The following is a 20,681-nucleotide window of genomic DNA, read 5'->3' as shown; positions in this document are numbered from 1 at the left end:
GATGGGACCACCTCTCCTTGGAGCAAATGCCTCCTACCAGTCCCCATGTGGGTGTCACCTAGTGGCTTAGAACACAGCCAGCTGTTGATTTTCACTTGACTGTCAATTTCTTGCCTCTGTTGGATTAAGTCAAAGGTGGGGTCTTGTGTCTATTCTCAGGGTTTCCCAGTAGAGCTGAAAATGCCACAAAGCTACTTGAATCACGGGTTTGTAGCCACTGGGGATTGCTTTTCTAGACTGCACAGATGCAGTCAGGGAAACTTGAGACTCTTGAGTTAGAATTTGGATTATTTTGCTGTTGTTGTTTTTCAGCCAGAAAAAAAGCTCAGGGAACCCCAGACTTGCTGCCAAGCCTCACTGCTGTACACATCATACCAGAAAAGCCAGGTCAGGGCTTTTGTGAGCTCCCAGGTGTCTGAAGCCTTTTCCTCAAAAAACAGGGCTTTTTCTGCTGAATGCTGGATGGCCCTTAGTCCTTCTATGTCTCTATGCTGTCATGGAAAGGAAAGGAGGCAGGCTGCCTGAGTTTGCCTCTCAGCTCCAACAGCTACAAACTGTAGGACCCAAACAAAACAAGCCCCCAGTTTTTCTGTGCCTCCAGTTTCCTTATCTGCAAAGTGGAATGGTTGTCAGAACTATTGGAGTTAACAGAAAAGCCTTGGAATGGGAGGGGCACCTGGGTGGCTCAGTCAGTTAAGTGTCTGCCTTTGGCTCAGGTCATGATCTCCAAGTCCTGGGATTCCAGCCCCATGTCAGGCTCCTTCCAGACTCAGTGGGGAGTCTGCTTCTCCCTCTCCCTCTGCCCCTCCCCCCACTCATTCTCTTTCTCTCTCTCTAATAAATAAAATCTTAAAAAAAAAAAAAAAAAGTGTGAGGAGCCTGATGTGGGACTTGATCCCTGTGAGGAGCCTGATGTGGGACTTGATCCCAAGACCCTGGGATCATGACCCAAGCCAGAGGTAGATGTTCAAACACTGAGCCACCCAGGTGCCCTAAATAAATAAAATCTTAAAACACCAACAAACAAAAAACCTTGAAATGGGGCAGGGTATACTGCTGGTGCTCACAGATATAATCCTTATTACCAGGAAGCTACTCTGTCAGCCAGTCTTCTCAGTTGTGGGCCTATAGATTCTGACTTTGGAGATTCACACAGGAAATAGAATGATGGAGAACATTATTTGAGTGACTCAAAATTGACCAATGAAGCCAGAGAAATAGGGCATAGACAGAAGCCACCTAGGGGCTTCCAGGCAGCAGAAGCAGGATGGCAAAAGCTAGGTGCTCTGAGGAGCCCTTCCCCTGTAGATAAACTAGATAGAACAGAACTTCTGTATGTTGCTGGGCATGCAATATGATGCTTCCTAGGAAAGCTCGCATACATGACATCATGCCCATGTTTATATCACACATGATTGGCTGCAGCCTGAAAGACTGACAGGTTAGCCTCCACACAAAAGGCAGGTGGGGGCAAACGCCATTATCAGCAGTCAGCAGTGAAGGTGGTAGAGATGAAACCAAGATACATAATGTAAGCTAGACCCTTGGAAAGGGATCCTGCAGTTTCTAGGACCCCAGCTCCCAGCAGAAGCATATGTGGCTTCTCCTGAAGATTTAAAACCTCAGATTTCCACAAATTAAGAGCAACTAAACATTAGTTTCCATTCAGATATCACCAAATACATAGAGAAATGAACAGCTTTGAGTAAAAATCAGCAGAAGCAAATTTAGAATCTCAAGAACATGAGATTTTAAATAATTCTGCTCGTTGTCATCATAAAATAGCATAACTGTGAAATATTTAAAGAAGATGGAATCACAAAAAAGAGACTTTCAGGAAAAAAAAGATTATCAAAAGATCAGATAAATTGCAAAAGGGAGTAATAGAGCTTATAGAAAGAATTGTTGAAGAATTCAACAGATATAAGGCAGTTTTGAATTATACTAAGTGAAAGATACCAGTCACAAAAGACAACGTTGTAGGATTCCATTTAAATGATGTCCAGATGAAGCAAATCTAGTGAGACATAAAGTAGGTTAGAGGTTGCTGAGGGTAGGTGAGGGGAAATTGGGGGAAATAGAGAATGACTATTGATGGGTACAAGGTTTCTTCAGGGGAGATGAAAAGATTCTAAAATTGATTGTGGTGATGGTTGCTCAACTCTGTGAATATGCTAAAAATCATTGAATTTTGGACTTAATTTTTTAAATTATAGACTTTAAATGGGCAAATTGTGAAATATCCATACAAATATACAGGTATATGGCAGTTTAGAGACAGATGAGGAGAAAATTAGTGAAGTAGAAGATAGATCTGAAGATATTATTCAAAGGGCAGCACAAAAAAAGGTGGACAAAGAAGTGAAAAAAGAAATTAAGAGTTATGGGTAATAAAATGAGATATTCTAACATATGGCTAATCAAAATTCCATGAGGAAAGACGAATGAGAATGGAAGAGAAGCAATGTTTGAATACAATGATTGAGAAAAGACATGATAATCAATCCAGAATTTTTGAAATATATGAATCCACTGAGATAAGAAAGAGATACAAAATATAGCAGGCAAAGACTAACAAAATCCACACCTATGCATACAGTAAAACCACAGAAAACCAAAGACAAAGAGATCTGAAAAGTTGCCAGAGAGAAAAGATGGGCCACCTGCAGAAATTGGCAATACAATGAGACCAAGAGTAAATTTCTCTAAAACAATAGTAAAAGCCAGAGAAGAGTGGAGTGATATCTTCAAAGTGCTGAGAAAAAAAAAATGTCAACCTGAAATTGTTTTTCAAGAACAAGAATGAAATAAAGATATTTTCATAAAAACAAGCACCAAGAGAAGCATCTGGCTGGCTCAGTCAGTATCTGAGTCTTGATTTCAGGGTCATGAGTTCAAGCCCCACATTGGGCACAGAGCCTATGCCTACTTAATTTTAAAAAAATAGTTATAATTTCAAAAAGTAAGCACCAGGAATTTACTACCAACAGGTATAACACAAAATGAATGTGTAAAGATGTGCTTTCTTTATTTATTTAAAAGATTTACTCATTTATTTTAGAGAGAGAGGACCCACGTGCATGCACTCATAGGCATGGAGGAGGGGTGAGGGAAAGGGAGAGAGAGACACACACACAAGCAGACTCCCCTCCAAGCATGGAGCCCAACGTTGGGCTTGATCACACAATTCTGAGATCATGACCTGAGCTGAATCCAAGAGTTGGATGCTCAACCAACTGAGCCACCCAAGTGTCCCAAAGGATGTCCTTTAGAAGAAAGGAAGATGGTTCTAGAAAGATAGTATGAGATGGAAGAAGGAAGAGGAGATAAAATCTTAAAGCAGCATTATTTGTAAATAATAATAGTACCAAATGGCTAATTTGTAGGTTTACAAACAAAGGATTGAACTAGGGGCACCTGGGCAGCTCAGTGGTTGAGCAACTGCCTCTGGCTCAGGTCGTGATCCCAGAGTCATGAGATAGAGTCCCTCATCAGGCTCCCTGAAGGGAGCCTCCTTCTCCCTCTGCCTATGTCTCTGTCTCTCTCATGAATAAATAAATAAAATCTTTAGAAAATAAAAAATAAGGGACGCCTGGGTTGTTCAGCGGTTGAACATCCGCCTTTGGGTCGAGGCATGATCCCAAGATCTGGGATCGAGTCCCACATTAGGCTCCCTGCATGGAGCCTGCTTCTCCCTCTGCCTGTGTCTCACCTTTCTCTCTGTGTGTCTCTGATGAATAAATAAATAAAATCTTTTAAAAAAATAATAAAAGATTGAATTAAAATATAGGACAATGAAAGTGTAGAAGTTGAGGGGTGATTGAAGGTTAAATTTTCTAAAGCCCTTATAGGTATCTATACTTTGTTAAATTATTTATGCATGGCAAAATTTCAACAGTAACTATTAACGGGTAGAAACAGAGTATATGACTTCCAAGATGGTAGAGAAACAAAATAGAATAAGGAAATGTATGAACTAATCAGGCCAGGGAAAACAAGGCTGGTGAACATTAGTTACTGCTGCTTGTCCCCATGACACTGCCTGCTGCACACCCCCCACTGGCATCTCACTGCCCTGGGAAGCTGGAAGGATATTGCTTCTATCAGAGAGATTTGCTCCTGACTCAAGGTCAAAGATGAGTGCATTGGTAGGTCAGATGATCTGCCCTGGCCACAGAGAGACTGACCTTTGCAGCCTTTGTGGGAGGGGAGCCAGGTTCTTTTACCAAGTCTCCAGGATCAAATCAGGATTGTCCCAAAGCACAGGAAGGCTCAACACTTGTCAGTTCAGCCCACATTTACCCAGTTCCCGATATGGAGCACAGAGTCTGCTAAGACAGTAATTTCTTCCTGTTCCGATTCTACCCCAAATATGTGTACTACAATGCAGTTATGACACTACCTACTGGAATTCACACAGACCTCACCGGTTAAGGGTGCAGACCTTCCCAAAACTGCCTTCACTTCAGACACCAGCTATGTGTCCGGGGTCCCCAGGCCTCCTGCTCTTCTTACCGACTATAAACTCAGGAGTTCCCATGACCCCCTCAGTTTTGATAACTTGACTCAGAGTGCTCAGAAAAGCACTATATTTACAACTACAGTTGTTTGTTTGTTTGTTTGTTTTTAAAGATTTTATTTATTGATTCATGAGAGACACACAGGAAGAGAGGCAGAGACATAGGCATAGAGAGAAGCAGGCTCCAAGCCCGGAGCCTGATGTGGGACTCGATCCCCGGACTCCATGATCATGCCCCAAGCCAAAGGCAGATGTTCAACCGCTGAGCCACCCAAGTGTCCCAGTTTGTTTGTTTTTAAAGGATACATGTAGAGTGAGGTCTGGAAGGGTCCCAAATGCAGTGCTTCTGTGCTTTCTCCCTGTGGAGTCAAGGCACATAGCTCTTCCTGCACATCAGTGCATTCATCAACCAGGAAACTCTACTGAACCTCCCTATCCAGAGGATTTTTTTTATTTTTTTAAAGATAAAAAAAAAAGATTTTTAATTTATTTGAGAGAGAGAGAGAGAGAAAATGAGGGAGAGAAAGAGAGAGCACAAGCAGGGGAGAGGCAGAGAGAAAGGGAGAAGCCAGACCCCCCTCCCCCCCCAATGAACAGAGAGACCCTAGGTGGGACTCAATTCCAGGACTCCGGGATCATGACCTGAGCCCAAGGCAGATGCTTAACTGACTCAGCTACCTAGGCGCCCCTGTCCAGAGCTTTTATTGGAGTTCTGTTATGTGGACATCATTGGCAGCGAGCCTAAACTCAATCTGCAATGACCCTCCCTCCCTGATGGTCAAGCAACTCAAAGTTCCAACCCTCTTACCTCACCTCATGATTGGTTTTTCTGGTAGCCAGATCCCATCCGGAAGCATGGAGCCCCACTTCATTAGCATAACAAAGATGCTCCTGCCACTCAGGAAATTCCAGGAATGTTGAAGCTCCCGTGCCTGGGGAGAGGGACAAAACCCAGATATCCCCTTTCTTATACCACAGTTCCCTCCACAGGTTCCCTGTCTAGGAAGAGAAGGGGGCCCTTAAATAAAATCATCATAACTCAAAGCAGATTCTGAGAAGCACTACACGATTAGATACTCTGAAGAGGAAAAGATTCATTTGGAAGAACATATGGAAGAAAGGAACCTACAGCAAAATGAGAGGAAACTGGCCCACCCTCATCTCTGAGGCCCCTGGGATGGCCATCTAGTGGAAGCAGGGGGATGGACAGGCTTCTTTCTGGCAAGTGGGAGTAAATCCTCACAACCACCAGGTCCTGGATACCACACCGGACATTTTATGCAGAGGAGCTTGTGGATTCTTCCTGCAGTCCAGAGAAATGGATATTTCTCCCCATTGTGCAGGTGCGGCTGTGGGCCTCAGGGACGTTGAGGAGCTGGCCTGAGGACACCTGCCATCTAGATTCCAGTCTCACATGGTCCTGGTGAGTGAAGTTCAGGGTCGGCCCACTTGCCTCCCTCCTCCCCTGGGGGAAAACATCATTTGGTTCAGAGGAGGAGGACCGCTTACAGCATGATAATGGCTTAGAAAATTCCTAGAACTCAAGAAACATCCAGAACTACGACCCAATGACCCCTGTGTGAGCAAAGTGAGGAGACTCACCCAAACGCCTTAGCCCTAGGGCCGTGTCATGATGGCAGACCCTCTGCCTTGAGCTCATCTCTGCCCCCTTCCCAGCTCTCCTGCCAGCGCCTGAGACACGGATGAGGCGACAGTCTGCTCAGTCTCCTAGCTCATGATGTACCGCGGTGGTGGCGACCGGAACAGAAGCTGCCCTAATAGCTGATAAGCAAGTGAGCCCAAGCCCAGCTCCCCACAACCATTGCCACCATTTGCCTCCTCCACCAGTCCCTGCTCTCAGTCTCTGGTTTCTACTCTGCTCTTCTTTCTGGCTTTTTTTCTCCAGAGCACAGTGACCTGTGATGTTTTTAGACGCTCTCTTCACTCTCAATCCACAGGAGCCTTCTCACTTCCTGGGCCGCCCTGGGTCATTCTGTGGCCTCCACTAACATGTCTGCAGACTCTCCTCAGTGTTAGACTTTCTCATTCTGGTTTGGGGCCACACTGGTCGTATCTACTGAAAGTACCAGCAGACTGTCCACAGAACATCCTTTGCAGGACTAATCATCTAAGCAGGCATATTAAGGCAAAAGTCCAACCTAGTTCATGTACATACATTTGACCCATTATACAGATATGGAAACTCAGATGGGTGCACAAATCAGGATTGCACAAAAGGGCACATCACTCCCTAGGTCAGTATAAGCACTTCATTGTCTGTGGGGACTTCTATCAACATGTCTCCATCCCAAATAGAAGGCCTAGCCTGAAGCATGTGTTCCAGTGGCTGGATGCAGGAAAGAAAGCTATTCCAGTCCCATGCTGTCTCCTAGCAAAGTCAGCCTTGTCGATATCATGGACAATGTTTAATGAGCACTTACCCCATACCGGGCATCATAGGTAGGCATTAAGGAATCCAGAGAGGAAAAGAATGTCTCATTCTACACTAACAACTTCTCACCTCTCAGAGAAGCAAGCTATTAGCAAATAATAACCTGAATGTGCTTTTGTTGTAGTTGCTCTTAAATTTTTTTTATTTAAGTGATCTCTATACTTAGATGGGGCTTGAACTCAGGACCCCAAAAGCAAGTGTTGTATGCTCCTCCAACCAAGCCAGACAGGTGCTTTTTGTTTTCAAATGGGAGAAGAGTGTTTTTAAAAAGAAGGAAAATATAGAAAAATAATATAAATGCTAGAAGTCCGCAATGAAAAGAGGCATTTCCTTCAAGCTCCCAGAAGGATGACTTAATGCTCTTTATCCACATATGTCAAAGTGTTTACCATCGCACTGACCGGTGGGGGGCACCCACCCCTCTCTGTCCATAAGTTTTATCTAGTGACTTATGAATGAAATGGCTTCATCATTATCTCCTGGTTCTTGGACACTTTAATTTTGGAGCCAGTACCACTTCATATTCTTTCCAAAGGAATTATGTCAGCTCTTCTACAAGTGCCTGAGCCTAGAAAGGCAGCAAATAAAACAAAAGTTATGTAAATCATACCAGAGGTCAGCTGGGCCAAGGCATTATGTAATTGCACATAAGATAAACCCAGCCTGGGTGGCCAGAGGGTCAGGGCTTTTGCCAGATTTGATAAATTTGATATACAGAATAATTTCTCTTTATTCCAAAGATGACGTGGTCTTGCACCTTTATTATATGTTGCTTTAAAAATACCATCATAATAAAGAATAAAAGGCAGTGTATCAGGAGAGTGCAAGAAGCACCATGTTGATCAGCCCATTACAATGAAGGGTGGGTCCTATATAACAAGCAGGGGACTGTTTGCCTTTCCACGTAAAAGCCAATTATTTCTTTTTTATTTTATTTATTTATTCCTGAGAATAACACAGAGAGAGGCAGAGACATAGGCAGTGGGAGAAGCAGGCTTCCTGCGAGAAACCCGATTTGGGACTTGATCCCAGGATCTTGGGACCACGACCTGAGCCAAAGGTGGGTGCTAAACCACTCAGCCACCCAGGTGCCCCCTCAGCTCAGGTCTTGATCTTGGGGTCATGAGTCCAAGCTTCACGTTGGGCTCCATGCTGGGTGTGCAGCTGACTTACATAAATAAATACATAAAATAAAAAACACATTGAGATTTACAGAAGTCATGAAGATAGCCCAGAGTTTCCATATATCCCACACATACTTTCCCCTCTTATTAACATCTTACATCAGGATGATACTTTTGTCGCAATGAATGAACCAACATTAACATATCATTAACTAAAGTCCATAGTTTATTCAAATTTCCCTAGTTTTCACCTAATATCCTTTTCCTGTTCCAGGATCCCAACCAGTATATGACATCACACTCAGTCCTCAGGTCTCCTTAGGCTCCTCTTGGCTGTTATGATTTCTTAGCCTTTCCTTATTTTGATGGTTTTGATGGTTCTAAGGAGTACTGGCTAGGTATTATACTCTGCCTTCAATTAGGATCTGTCTAATGTTTTTCTCATGATTAGACTAAGATTATGGGTTTGAGGGAGGAAGAGCACAGGGGTCAAGTGCCATTCTCTTCCCATCATGTCAAGGGCACATACTGTCAATGTGACTGATCATCATTGACATTGACCATGATGACTTGGCTTTCAGGTTTTCTCACCATAAAGTGCTCTCCCTCCCTACCCCCTTCCCATATCATACTCTTTGGAAGGACAGCAGTAAGCCTAGTCCACCTTTGGGGAATAGGGAGTTACGCCCCCTTGAGGGCAGAGTGTCTGCATAAATTATTTGGAATGCACCTGCAGGCAAGATTTGGCTCTTCCACCCCCCACCTATGTACTTACTTACTTACTTATTTATTTAATCATTTCTTTTTTTTTTTTAATTTTTTAAAAATTTATTTATGATAGTCACAGAGAGAGAGAGAGAGAGAGAGAGAGAGGCAGAGACACAGGCAGAGGGAGAAGCAGGCTCCATGCACCGGGATCCCGACGTGGGATTCAATCCCGGGTCTCCAGGATCGCGCCCCGAGCCAAAGGCAGGCGCTAAACCACTGTACCACCCAGGGATCCCTATTTTTTTTTTTTTTTAATATATATTTTTTTATTTATTTAGGATAGTCAGAGAGAGAGAGAGAGAGAGAGAGAGAGAGGCAGAGACACAGGCAGAGGGAGAAGCAGGCTCCATGCACCGGGAGCCTGACGTGGGATTCGATCCCGGGTCTCCAGGATCGCGCCCTGGGCCAAAGGCAGGCACCAAACCGCTGCGCCACCCAGGGATCCCCAGGGATCCCTATTTAATCATTTCTTTACATCGGTATGGACTCCCAGATATTTATTTTATACTTTGGATTATGGCCTGTTTTCTTTCAAAAGTCTATTTTCTCTCAAAACCTGTCCCATCACCTTCACTATTCCTGATCACTAATGCCCCTTTCCTGTAAAGGAAATGCACAGTTGCATATTTTGTTTTCCACCACGTACTTGGCTGTACTAGGTTAAACTAAGGTGGGCACTTCTAATTTTTACTTTTTAAAAAAATTAAAAAAGATTTTATTTATTTATTTGGCAGAGAGAGAGTGAGCGAGAGAGGGGGCACACAAGTAGGAGGAGAGGGAGAGTTAGAAGCAGACTCCTCACTGAGCAGGGAGCCTGGTGTGGGGCTTGATCCCAGAACCTGGGATCAAGACCTGAGTTGAAAGCAGGTGCCCAATGACTGAGCCACCCAGGAGCCCCAGGTGGGCACTTTTTAAATAACTGCACTACTTTTACATATAAGATTGAGTTTGTTCTCTTGTCCTCCTTCACATTGACACATCATTTTATTTATTTATTTATTTATTTATTTATTTATTTATTTATTCATTCATTCATTCATTCATTCATTCATTCATTCATTTGTATATTTATTTATTTAGATTTTATTTATATATTCATGAGAGACAGAGAGAGAGAGAGAGAGAGAGAGAGAGAGAGAGAGGCAGAGACACAGGCAGAGGGAGAAGCAGGCTCCTTGAGGGGAGCTCGATGTGGGACTCAATTCTGGGACTCCGAAAGCACGCCCTGAGTTGAAGGCAGACACATTCAACCCCTGAACCACTGAGGAGTCCTCTCATCATATTTTATTGATGCAAAAAGCCACTTAAAAAAAAGCATTTGGGCAGCCTGGGTGGCTCAGTGGTTTAGCGCCGCCTTCAGCCCAGGGCGTGATCCTGGTGTCCCAGGATCGAGTCCCACATCAGGCTCCCTGCATGGAGCCTGCTCCTCCCTCTGCCTGTGCCTGTGTCTCTGCCTCTCTTTCTCTGCGTATGTGTGTCATAAATAAATTAAAAATCTTAAAAAAAAAAAGCATTTGGACATCCTAAAATTGGATGAATCTTACAGTCAATTGCATCTTACACTTCGCCATAGTTGAGCAGAGTTTTTGCTTTCTCGACGCTGGGTATTTGGTCTCTAAGGCTTAGTGTTGATGAAATTCATCACGTCCTTTCTGGATTACACATTCTATCGCCATGGGAAGCACTCTGGCCTGTTTATCTTGTTCTGTAGAGTCTAGACCAGAACGTTGAGGGGATTAAACCTGTATTTGTGCTGCCATAAATATATGAAACTATAACCCACAACACACACAGTCCAACACCAGGGTCAAGTATGCAAACTAGCGTGACCCTGGAAATCATGCAAGTTACCCCAGGCAGCACAGCGTCAGATTTGAAGTCCCTTTTTATTTTGGGAAGGGACAGAATTGGGGGAAAAACTAACAAAAAGCTCTTGGACCTACTTTTTCTCTTCTCCACCCTCACATTCAGTCACATTAGAAGCATGTTACAAATCTTAAAAAAATGTCAGCATTACATCAGGGCTGCACACCCAGGATTCCAAAACCCATGGAGGCCATTGTGGGCTTGTGGGCTGAGCATCAGTTTGAGACATCCTTAGTCAGGTCCCAGCCTCTGCACTGACGTCTCTCCTCATGGAGGATTATGCTGCTTCCTTGACCAGTCTCAGTAAGGGTTGTAGCTCTCTGGGGTGCTCCTGACTCTGCTATGCCGGGTCCTGCTGCTCACGTCCACACTGTACCTCCTCTCTGGGCAGGAAGGTGTGCTCAGACCATGTTTCTTCTCTTGCAAGCATTTGCAAAAATATCCAGACAGGGAGAAATGAACCCAAAGGATGTGTGATGGTCAGAGTTCAGGTACTGGGTTCCCCAGGGGTGGGGAAATGTTTGGGAAGCCACAAGATGCATTTTGGATATCAGCCTTCAGGCTGCTGGAGTCACCCTCTTTTTTGCCACTTGTAAAATTGTTCCTGTCCTTTACCTCTCTTGGTAACTGTGTTCAGAGAGGTCACAATTTAGAGTCAGAGATCCATTTAGCAATTATGGAATAACTAGCCAATTAATCAAGGTCAGTTAATCAAGAAGACATAACAGCTCTAAACATTTATGCCCCTAATGACAGCACTTCACGTATTATGAAGCAAAAATGAATAGAAGTATAAGGAAAATAGAAAAAAATCCACAGTTTTAGTCAGAGATTTTGGTACCCCTCTCTCAAGTGATAGAACACAGACAGAGAATCAGCAAATGTACGTAAGACTTGAACAAACCATTAGCCAACTTGACCTAATTGACATTTATAGAACACTCCACCAACATTAGGATACACGCTCTTTTAAGTGCATATAAAACATCTACCATATGTTCGGGATAGACCATGTCCTGGGCCATAAAACAAGTCTGAATAAATTTGAAAGGATCCAGGTTGTATAAAGTATATTGCCTGGCCATAGTGGATTTATTTACTTATTTATTTTTAAATCACAGAGTTTTATTATTTCAGTGTGTACTCTAATTCCTCTCATCATACAGTCAAAATGTATATAGCACATATGTCCATGTGCCTTCCATAGATTGAATGCTCAAGTTAAACCATCCAGGAAGATAAATGGGATTAATAACCAACAACACTTTGTACCTTATGTTAAAATGTCAACAAGACATTGCATCTGGCTTTTTAAAACTTGTTTTTTTTATTATAACATTTTATTATTTATTTTTTTGTATATTTTTTATTGGAGTTCGATTTGCCAACATATAGCATAATACCCATTGCTCATCCCGTCAAGTGCCCCCCTCAGTGCCCGTCACCCAGTCACCCCAACCCCCCGCCCACCTCCTTTCCACCACCCCTTGTTCGTTTCCCAGAGTTAGGAGTCTCTCATGTTCTGTCCCCCTCACTGATATTTCCCACTCATTTTCTCTCCTTTCCCCTTTATTCCCTTTCACTAATTTTTATATTCCCCAAATGAATGAGACCATATAATGTTTGTCCTCCTATGGACTTACTTCACTCAGCGTAATACCCTCCAGTTCCATCTACGTTGAAGCAAATGGTGGGTATTTGTCATAAAACTTGTTTTTAATTCAAATAAACCATTCATAACATAAGTAAAACTTTTTCCTTTCATATTGCCTTTTTATTTTGTTTTCCCAATGTTTTATTTTTATTTTTTAAATGTTATTTAAATTCAGTTAATTAACATAGAATATATTGTTGGTTTCAGAGGTAGAGGGCAGTGACTCATCAGTCTTATATAACACCCAGAGCTCCTTACATCAAGTGCCCTCCTTAATGCCCATCACCCAGTTACCCCATCCTCCACCCACCTCCCCTCCAGCAACCTTCAGTTTGTTTCCTATGATTAAGAGTCTCTTATGGTTTGTCTCCCTCGTATTTTACCTTGTTTTATTTTTTCCTCTCTTCCTCTATGTCCTCTATTTTGTTTCCTAAATTCCATATGTGAATGAGATCATATGATAATTGTCTTTCTCTGATTGACATATTTTATTTAGCATAATACCCTCTAGTTCCATCCACGTCATTGCCAATGGCCAGGATTTCATTTTTCTTTTGATGGCTGAGTAGTAGTCATATATATATACTTAATGTGTTTAATCTATTTATCTATCCATGGACATCTGGGCTCTTTCCATAGTTTGACTATTGTGGACATTGCTGCTATAAACATTGGGGTGCAGGTGCCCCTTTGGTTTATTACATTTGTATCTTTGGGATAAATACCCAGTAACGCAATTACTGAGTCGTAGAGTAGCTCCATTTTCAACTTTGAGGAACCTCATACTGTTTTCCAGAGTGGCTGCGCCAGTTTGCTTTCCCACCAACAGTGTAAGAGGGTTCCCCTTTCTCCACATCCTCACCAACATTTCCTGACTAATTTTAGCCATTCTGACAGATGTTAGGTGGTATCTCATTGTGGTTTTGATTAGTATTTCCCTGATGCCAAGTGATGTTGATTTTTTCATCTGTCTGTTGGCCATTTGTATGTCTTCTTTGGAGAAATGTTTGTTCATGTCTCTGCCCATTTCATGATGCCACAATGGATTTAAATTAGAAGTCAACAACAGAGTGGTATCTGGAAGAACCCCAAATATTTGGAAACTAAATGCACTTCTGAATAAGCCATGGCTCAGGATGCCTGGGTGGCTCAGTGGTTGAGCTTCTTCTTCCTTTGGCTCAGGGCATGATCCTGGGTCTGGGAATCAAGTCCTGCATTGGGCTTCCTGCTTGGAGCCTGCTTCTTTGTGTGTGTGTGTGTGTGTGTATATTGATCTTTTTTTTATATAATAAATTTATTTTTTATTGGTGTTCAATTTACCAACATACAGAATAACACCCAGTGCTCATCCCGTCAAGTGCCCCACTCAGTCAGTGCCCGTCACCCATTCACCCCCACCCCCTGCCCTCCTCCCCTTCCACCACCCCTAGTTTGTTTCCCAGAGTTAGCAGTCTTTACTTTCTGTCTCCCTTTCTGATATTTCCCACACATTTCTTCTCCCTTCCCTTATATTCCCTTTCACTATTATTTATATTCCCCAAATGAACGAGAACATACACTGTTTGTCCTTCTCCGACTGACTTACTTCACTCAGCATAATACCCTCCAGTTCCATCCACGTTGAGGCAAATGGTGGGTATTTGTCGTTTCTAATGGCTGAGGAATATTCCATTGTATACATAGACCACATCTTCTTTATCCATTCATCTTTCGATGGACACCGAGGCTCCTTCCACAGTTTGGCTATTGTGGACATTGCTGCTATAAACATCGGGGTGCAGGTGTCCCGGCGTTTCATTGCATCTGTATCTTTGGGGTAAATCCCCAGCAGTGCAATTGCTGGGTCGTAGGGCAGGTCTATTTTTAACTCTTTGAGGAACCTCCACACAGTTTTCCAGAGTGGCTGCACCAGTTCACATTCCCACCAACAGTGTAAGAGGTTTCCCTTTTCTCCGCATCCTCTCCAACATTTGTGGTTTCCTGCCTTGTTAATTTTCCCCATTCTCACTGGCGTGAGGTGGTATCTCATTGTGGTTTTGATTTGTATTTCCCTGATGGCAAGTGATGCAGAGCATTTTCTCATGTGCATGTTGGCCATGTCTATGTCTTCCTCTGTGAGATTTCTGTTCATGTCTTTTGCCCATTTCATGATTGGATTGTTTGTTTCTTTGGTGTTGAGTTTAATAAGTTCTTTATAGATCTTGGAAACTAGCCCTTTATCTGATATGTCATTTGCAAATATCTTCTCCCATTCTGTAGGTTGTCTTTTAGTTCTGTTGACTGTATCCTTTGCTGTGCAAAAGCCTCTTATCTTGATGAAGTCCCAATAGTTCATTTTTGCTTTTGTTTCTTTTGCCTTCGAGGATGTATCTTGCAAGAAGTTACTGTGGCCGAGTTCAAAAAGGGTGTTGCCTGTGTTCTCCTCTAGGATTTTGATGGAATCTTGTCTCACATTTAGATCTTTCATCCATTTTGAGTTTATCTTTGTGTATGGTGCAAGAGAGTGGTCTAGTTTCATTCTTCTGCATGTGGATGTCCAATTTTCCCAGCACCATTTATTGAAGAGACTGTCTTTCTTCCAATGGATAGTCTTTCCTCCTTTATCGAGTATTAGTTGACCATAAAGTTGAGGGTCCACTTCTGGGTTCTCTATTCTGTTCCATTGATCTATGTGTCTGTTTTTGTGCCAGTACCACACTGTCTTGATGACCACAGCTTTGTAGTACAACCTGAAATCTGGCATTGTGATGCCCCCAGCTATGGTTTTCTTTTTTTAAATTCCCCTGGCTATTTGGGGTCTTTTCTGATTCCACACAAATCTTAAAATAATTTTTTCTAACTCTCTGAAGAAAGTCCATGGTATTTAGATAGGGATTGCATTAAACATGTAAACTGCCCTGGGTAACATTGACATTTTCACAATATTAATTCTGCCAATCCATGAGCATGGAATATTTTTCCATCTCTTTGTGTCTTCTTACGGCCATACCACCCTGAACGCGCCCGATCTCGTCTTTGTGTCTTCCTCAATTTCTTTCATAAGTGTTCTATAGTTTTTAGGGTATAGATCCTTTACCTCTTTGGTTAGGTTTATTCCTAGGTATCTTATGCTTTTGGGTGCAATTGTAAATGGGATTGACTCCTTAATTTCTCTTTCTTCAGTCCCATTGTCAGTGTATAGAAATGCCACTGATTTCTGGGCATTGATTTTGTATCCAGCCATGCTACAAATTGCTGTATGAGTTCTAGCAATCTTGGGGTGGAGTCTTTTGGGTTTTCTATGTAGAGTATCATGTCATCGGCGAAGAGGGAGAGTTTGACTTCTTCTTTGCCAATTTGAATGCCTTTAATGTCTTTTTGTTGTCTGATTGCTGAGGCTAGGACTTCCAGTACTATGTTGAATAGCAGTGGTGAGAGTGGACATCCCTGTCTTGTTCCTGATCTTAGGGGAAAGGCTCCCAGTGCTTCCCCATTGAGAATGATATCTGCTGTGGGCTTTTCGTAGATGGCTTTTAAGATGTTGAGGAATGTTCCCTCTATCCCTACACTCAAGAGTTTTGATCAGGAATGGATGCTGTATTTTGTCAAATGCTTTCTCTGCATCTAATGAGAGGATCATATGGTTCTTGGTTTTTCTCTTGCTGATATGATGAATTACATTGATTGTTTTACGGGTGTTGAACCAGCCTTGTGTCCCAGGGATAAATCCTACTTGGTCATGGTGAATAATTTTCTTAATGTACTGTTGGGTCCTACTGGCTAGTATCTTGTTGAGAATTTTTGCATCCATGTTCATCAGGGATATTGGTCTGTAATTCTCCTTTTTGGTGTGGGGTCTTTGTCTGGTTTTGGAATTAAAGTGATGCTGGCCTCATAGAACGAATTTGGAAGTACTCCATCTCTTTCTATCTTTCCAAACAGCTTTAGGAGAATAGGTATGGTTTTTTCTTTAAACGTTTGATAGAATTCCCCTGGGAAGCCATCTGGCCCTGGACTCTTGTGTCTTGGGAGGTTTTTGCTGACTGCTTCAATTTCCTCCCTGGTTATTGGCCTGTTCAGGTTTTCTATTTCTTCCTGTTCCAGTTTTGGTAGTTTGTGGCTTTCCAGGAATGCGTCCATTTCTTCTAGATTGCCTAATTTATTGGCGTATAGCTGTTCATAATATGTTTTTAAAATCGTTTGTATTTCCTTGGTGTTGGTAGTGATCTCTCCTTTCTCATTCATGATTTTATTAATTTGAGTCTTCTCTCTCTTCCTTTTAATAAGGCTGGCTAATGGTGTATCTATCTTATTAATTCTTTCAAAGAACCAACTCCTGGTTTTGTGGATCTGTTCCACAGTTCTTCTGGTCTCAATTTCGTTGAGTTCTGCTCGAATCTTTATTAACTCCCTTCTTCTCCTGGGTGTAGGATCTATTTGCTGTTTTTTCTCTAGCTCCTTTATGTGTAAGGTTAGCTTCTGTATTTGAGTTCTTTCCAGTTTGTGAATGGATGCTTGTATTGCGATGTATTTCCCCCTTAGGACTGCTTTTGCTGCATCCCAAAGATTTTGAATGGTTGTATCTTCATTCTCAGTAGTTTCCATGAATCTTGTTAATTCTTCCTTATTTTCCTGGTTGACCCTTTCATCTTTTAGCAGGATGGTCCTTAACCTCCAAGTGTTTGAGGTCCTTCCAAACTTCTTGTTGTGATTTAGTTCTAATTTCAAGGCATTATGGTCTGAGAATATGCAGGGGACGATCCCAATCTTTTGGTATCGGTTCAGACCCGATTTGTGACCCAGTATGTGGTCTATTCTGGAGAAAGTTCCATGTGCACTTGAGAAGAATGTGTATTCAGTTGAGTTTGGATGTAAAGTTCTGTAGATATCTGTGAAATCCATCTGGTCCAGTGTATCATTTAAAGCTCTCGTTTCTTTGGAGATGTTGTGCTTAGAAGACCTATCAAGTATAGAAAGAGCTAGATTGAAGTCACCAAGTATAAGTGTATTATTATCTAAGTATTTCTTCACTTTGGTTATTAATTGGTTTATATATTTGGCAGCTCCCACATTCGGGGCATATATATTGAGGATTGTTAAGTCCTCTTGTTGGATAGATCCTTTAAGTATGATATAGTGTCCCTCTTCATCTCTCACTACAGTCTTCAGGGTAAATTTTAGTTTATCTGATATAAGGATGGCTACCCCTGCTTTCTTTTGAGGACCATTTGAATGGTAAATGGTTCTCCAACCTTTTATTTTCAGGCTGTAGGTGTCCTTCTGTCTAAAATGAGTCTCTTGTAGACAGCAAATAGATGAGTCCTGTTTTTTTATCCAGCCTGAAACCCTGTGCCTTTTGATGGGGTCATTAAGCCCGTTCACATTCAGAGTTACTATTGAAAGGTATGAGTTTACTGTCATCATGATATCTATTCAATCCTTGTTTTTGTGGATTGTTCCACTGAACTTCTTCTTAAAGGGGAATTTTAAGAGTCCCCCTTAAAATTTCTTGCAGAGCTGGTTTGGAGGTCACATATTCTTTCAGTTGCTGCCTGTCTTGGAAGCTCTTTATCTCTCCTTCCATTTTGAATGAGAGCCTTGCTGGATAAAGTATTCTTGGTTGCATGTTCTTCTCATTTAGGACCCTGAATATATCCTGCCAGCCCTTTCTGGCCTGCCAGGTCTCTGTGGAGAGGTCTGCTGTTACCCTAATACTCCTCCCCATAAAAGTCAGGGATTTCTTGTCTCTTGCTGCTTTAAGGATCTTCTCTTTATCTTTGGAATTTGCAAGCTTAACTATTAAATGTCGAGGTGTTGAAAGGTTTTTATTGATTTTAGAGGGGGATCTCTCTATTTCCTAGATCTGAATGCCTGTTTCCCTTCCCAGATTAGGAAATTTTTCAGCTATGATTTGTTCAAATACATATTCTGGCCCGCTGGCCCTTTCGGCGCCCTCGGGAACCCCAATTAAACATAGGTTTTGCTTCCTCAGGTTGTCGTTTATTTCCCTTAATCTATCTTCATGGTCTTTTAATTGTTTGTCTCTTTTTTCCTCAGTTTCCCTCTTTGCCATCAACTTGTCTTCTATGTCACTCACTCGTTCTTCCACCTCGTTAACCCTCATCATTAGGACTTCTAGTTTGGATTGCATCTCATTCAATTGATTTTTAATTTCTGCCTGATTGGATCTAAATTCTGCAGTCATGAAGTCTCTTGAGTCCTTCATGCTTTTTTCTAGAGCCACCAGTAGCTGTATAATAGTGCTTCTGAATTGGCTTTCTGACATTGAATTGTAATCCAGATTTTGTAACTCTGTGGGAGAGAGGACTGTTTCTGATTCTTTCTTTTGAGGTGAGGTTTTCCTTCTAGTCATTTTGCTCAGTGCAGAGTGGCCAAAAACAAGTTATATTGGGAAAAGGAGAAAAAGAGAGGAGATAAAGAAGGAAAGAAAAGAGAAAAAGAAAAAAGAAAAAAGGAAGAAAAAAAGAGAGAAGAAAAAGAAAGAAAGGGAAAAAAGGGTGGGGAAGCAAACAAATCAAAAAGCAAAAAAAAACAAAAAACAAAAAAAAAAAAACAAAACATGGGGGAGTATCTTCTGATTGTGTGTACTTTAAGTCCCTTGACTTCCCCTGGAACTTGTCCATCTAGCTGGTCTTCTGGGGGAGGGGCCTGTTCTGCTGATTTTCAGGTGTTAGCACTTGGAGGAGCTGCTCTGCCCCCTGCCTGGTGAAGGGCTCGGTGGTGGTTGTTTACCCCGTGAGACCCCAGGAGGAACAACCCCAGTGGCGTTGGCAGCTCTGGAGCCCTGGTGTCAGCTCCTGCAGTAACTCCGGGGGTCTCCATCTGCAGGGCCTGGAGGCTCCGGGGCGGGGCCGCTGATCTGCTCAGCTCGGGGCAGGAGCGTCCTCGCTGTCCTGGGCCCTCCCGGCCTCTGCTTGTCCCGGGGGAGGCCGGATCCTGGGCTGTGTCCCGGCGCCCAGTGCTCCCGGGCCTGCGCTGTTGGATTCGTGCTCCCAGCCACGCAGCCCCCTCTGCGGAGCCGCCACCCGAGCCCCTCCGAGCTGCTCCTTGGAGCCTGCTTCTTCCTCTGCCTATGTCTCTGCCTCTCTTTCTGTGTCTCTCATGAATAAATAAATAAAATATTTAAAATATTTAAATAAATAAATACGTAAGCAAGCAAGCCATGGCTCAAAGAAGTGAAAAGAGATGTTAGAAAGTCTTTGGAAATGAATGAAAATTAAAGCAGAGTGTATAAAAAACTCATGGCATGCTGCTAATGCAGATCTTGGAGGGAAATTTGTAGCACTGAACAATGGAAAGGTCTCAGGGCACTTTGGTGGCTCAGTGGTTGAATGCCTTTGGCTCAGGTTGTGATCCCAGGGTCCTGGGATCGAGTTCTGCATCAGGCTCCCTGCAAGGAGGCTGCTTCTCCCTCTGCCTATGTCTCTGCCTCTCTCATGAATTAATAAATAAAATCTTAAAAAAAAGAAAGGTCTCAAATCATGACTTCAGTTTCTACTTCAAGAAACTAGAAAAAGAAGTGCAAATTAAACCTGAACTAAAGAGAAGAAAGGAGAGAATAAGAGCAAAGCAGAAATCAGTGAAAATGAACAGAATCCTAAAAATGAAAATCAAGAAACCAAAAACTGGGTTTTCTAGAAAAATCAATAAAACTGATAAACCTCTAGCCAGACTGATCAAGGAAAGAGAGAGAGAGAGAGAGAAGGAGGAGGGAGAGAGAGAGAATGATTTCTATTAATTTACCACTGCCTGGTTTCCAGCCCTAGTTCCACACTCAAATTTCTCCCATCAGTCACTAAAGCCTCCTTTTTTGCCAGTTTGCTTGACCTCTCTGGGGTCCTTAATAATCTTTGTGATGGATACCATATGGTTATTATTCCCATTGTACAGATGAGGCTCAGGTCAACCAGGTCCTCCTTTCTTCTCCCTGTGTTGGCTTGAATTTGAGCATTCAACCAAATAACTAATAACCCGTAAAGTCTTAGTTTAGCTCGTACACATCAAATAAACATTTGATCATGAGCTTTCCTTAGTAAGACCCACTTCCAACTGGCTCACCATCCCCTAACTCCCGCCTCCAGAAAAGTCTAGTCTCCCCTGTCCCTGCCTCTTCCCCTGTTCCTGGGGAGACATCCACATTTTGATGGCCTTGGGTTTGCAAACAGCCTTCAAGTGGGAGTAACTGCCGTCCACAAGAACTTCTCTTTAGGATCCCTCTGAGACACTTTCAGTAAACCAGCAGCTCACTGTTACCTTTCAGACTCTCATGCTCTCATCTGAGAAGATGAGTTCTAGATC

At 42.6% G+C, this 20,681-nt stretch overlaps 1 protein-coding gene across 1 annotated transcript in view; it reads left to right on the top strand.

Annotated features, from left to right (window-relative positions):
• Positions 1-20,681, top strand: part of PGPEP1L (pyroglutamyl-peptidase I like) — a 45,712-nt gene that overhangs the window by 7,565 nt on the left and 17,466 nt on the right. The window lies entirely within an intron of this gene.

The sequence above is a fragment of the Canis lupus genome, chromosome 2 (genome assembly GCF_048164855.1).
Source record: "Canis lupus baileyi chromosome 2, mCanLup2.hap1, whole genome shotgun sequence".
In the NCBI taxonomy this organism is placed as follows: Eukaryota; Metazoa; Chordata; class Mammalia; order Carnivora; family Canidae; genus Canis; species Canis lupus.
The sequence above is the reverse complement of the archived record's forward strand: the minus strand, read 5'-3'. Positions and strand labels throughout refer to the sequence as shown.